The sequence below is a fragment of the Salvia splendens genome, chromosome 6, assembly GCF_004379255.2.
Source record: "Salvia splendens isolate huo1 chromosome 6, SspV2, whole genome shotgun sequence".
NCBI lineage: Eukaryota > Viridiplantae > Streptophyta > Magnoliopsida > Lamiales > Lamiaceae > Salvia > Salvia splendens.
In genome coordinates, this window is record NC_056037.1 from 8,518,445 (window position 1) to 8,521,080 (window position 2,636).

The 2,636-nt window shown below is 33.4% G+C and overlaps 1 long non-coding RNA gene across 1 annotated transcript; it reads left to right on the plus strand.

Annotated features, from left to right (window-relative positions):
- The first annotated feature begins 1,276 nt into the window (after positions 1–1,276).
- LOC121808231 lies at positions 1,277–2,156 on the plus strand. Its single transcript, XR_006052146.1, has 3 exons — positions 1,277–1,761; positions 1,870–1,956; positions 2,040–2,156. It is a non-coding gene; the product is annotated as an uncharacterized LOC121808231 (long non-coding RNA).
- Positions 2,157–2,636: the final 480 nt, after the last annotated feature.

Here is a 2,636-nt window from a genome sequence, read left to right on the forward strand (position 1 = left end):
ATTCAATATATGTTCAGTTTTATTGTAGTGGTTTTGCCGCAACTTTTATCTCCCGCCAATGTCAAAATCAGTTTTTTCTATTTTACCTTCTCTTTGGTGGAGAGGTAAAGATACCTCCTCAAAATAGGAAAAGGTATAATACCTTCCCATTTACCTCTCCCCTTGGAGTCTATTTTTCTGTCAAAAAGAGGTAAATTTGACAGTTATCATGATTTACCTTCCCATTTACCTCCTCCCTTGGAGTTGCTCTTAGAGTTTTAGATTAGAGCATTTACTCAGTCCTCAGTAATCCCTCTATTATAATCATTTTTTTAATTGCTTGAAAAATAAATTTTATTTCAATTAATTACTAATAATTTATCAATAATAAATCCCTCCGTCAAACCAATAATAAATCCCTCGGTCCACCATTTAAAGAACTCTTTTGACTCGCAAGAGTTTAAGAAATTGTTTGACCTTGTGAAGAAAAGTAAAAAGAGAAAGTGAGTGAAATGTGAAACTCATTTAAAGTATTATTATTATTATATTGAATTGTGAGCGTAAAAAGTTGGTGGATTGTGTGGTTTGCATACTAAAAGTGAAATAAAGTAAATGGTTCTATAAATAGTGGATAAACCAAAATGGAAAAAGGACTCTTTAAATAGTGGACACTCTTTAAATAGTGGACAGAAGGAATAATAATACTAGTACTTAATTTATACTCTCTTCTTCTTTGTTAAATGTTCCATGTCTTCCATGTTTTTATTTTGCGATGTTTACTAATAATAGTACTTTTTCTAAATGCCCATATTATTTTTTATAATGAATTAATTTTAGCTTCGAACTTAAAATGAATTCAACAACACTAAAAAATCATTAGGTGATATAGAAGTTCTTGAAAATTTAATTTCAAGAATATCTGAATAAGGTATTACTGTCTCCGTCCCACAATAAGAGTTATATTTTGCCATTTTGGTTTGTCATAAATAAGAGTCACATTTCACTTTTACCATAAATGTTTAGTAGACCTTAGATCCCATCAACTTATTATACTCACAATTTATTATAAAACTAATATATAGAAATGAGACTCATAGACACTTTTCTTTACATTTCTTAGAATCGGTGCGCACACCAAATATGACTTCTATTATGGGACGAGAGTAATATTGATCATGTTGTGATATAAATAGACACTTAGATATAAAATTCAATCAATAAAATTATAGAATTCAACAACACTAAACAATCATTCGGTAATATAGAAGTGCTTGAAAATTTAATTTCAAGAATATCTGAATAAGGCACTATTTATAATGTTGTGATATAAATAGGGTAGTGTTAATCTCCTTTTCATCCCTTAGATTTAAGTTCCTTCTTAATGTGGGTCGTTGGATTTGGTGGATGGAGGGACAAGATGAAATCCCATTTTTAATCTCGTGTTGCATTATATGGTGGATTTTGTGCATTATATGGTGGATTGTGTGCATTATAAGGGTAAACTAGTAAAACAACCAAATTGAAAACCGCCCAAAACGGAAGGAGCGAATTTTCAGCGAGATTTTGATACAACTTTCCATCTACTCACTCTCTCTCTCACTCCAAACGTCTATCCATCTCTCTACGTCTCTGCAATTCGTCTTCCTATTTTCCACCACTCTTCAAACCCTAGCCGCCACTGTTTTTCGTCGGGTATCTCCAGAAAGTGATCGTTTTCGTCGGTATCACTCTCCAACTCTCACTCCGGTAGCGCGCGAACAAATTGTTGAAGGCATCGACAAGGTAGGGTGCAAAAGGTTTCTATGGTGTTCGATGTTAATTTGAAGAAAATGGGGTGTGATGAATTGTTGATGGTAAATTGATGTGATTTCCTTTTGAAATTATGTATAGGAATCCCACCGGATCAGAAGCAATTGATTTTCGCCGAAAAGCAGCTTGAAGATGGCCTAACAATTGCTGATTACAACATACAGAAAGGTAATTCTCTCTCTCCATTTCTAGATTTAGTTATGATGTTACGCTCTGTATTCTGATTAGCGGAGTGATGAATAATTCTGTAGAGCCGACTCTGCATTTGGTATTGAGGCTTAGGGGAGGTGTCATTGAGCCTTCGCTTATGGCATTGGCTAGGATATACATCAAGTAGTCTTCGTTGGCGCATTCGTCGACAAATTTTGTAAATGGGTGGAAGGGTGAATGTAAAATTCTTGTGTGCATTATTTGATTGTTTGGGTACATTATTAATTAATGATTACACATTATTTATCATGTATTATCCATTATTTGACTGCTTGTGTATATGAGTGATTGGGTGAATGCAATATTCATGTGCGCATTATTTGATTGAATATGTGCATTATTTATATAGTATACATTATTCATCATGTATTAGGCATTATTTGACTGCTTGTGTACATGGGTGATTGGATGAATGCAATATTCCTATGCGCATTATTGGATTGAATCTGTCCATTGTTTATGTAGTAGTATACATTCTTTATCAATTATTAGGCATTATTTGACTGCTTGCTGAGGGACGTGGGTGAATGGGTGAATGCAATATTCCTATGTGCATTATTTGACTGAAGCTGTACATTATATAGCTAGTACGTTACATTATTTATCAAGTAATAGGCATTATGTGACTGCTTGTGTAC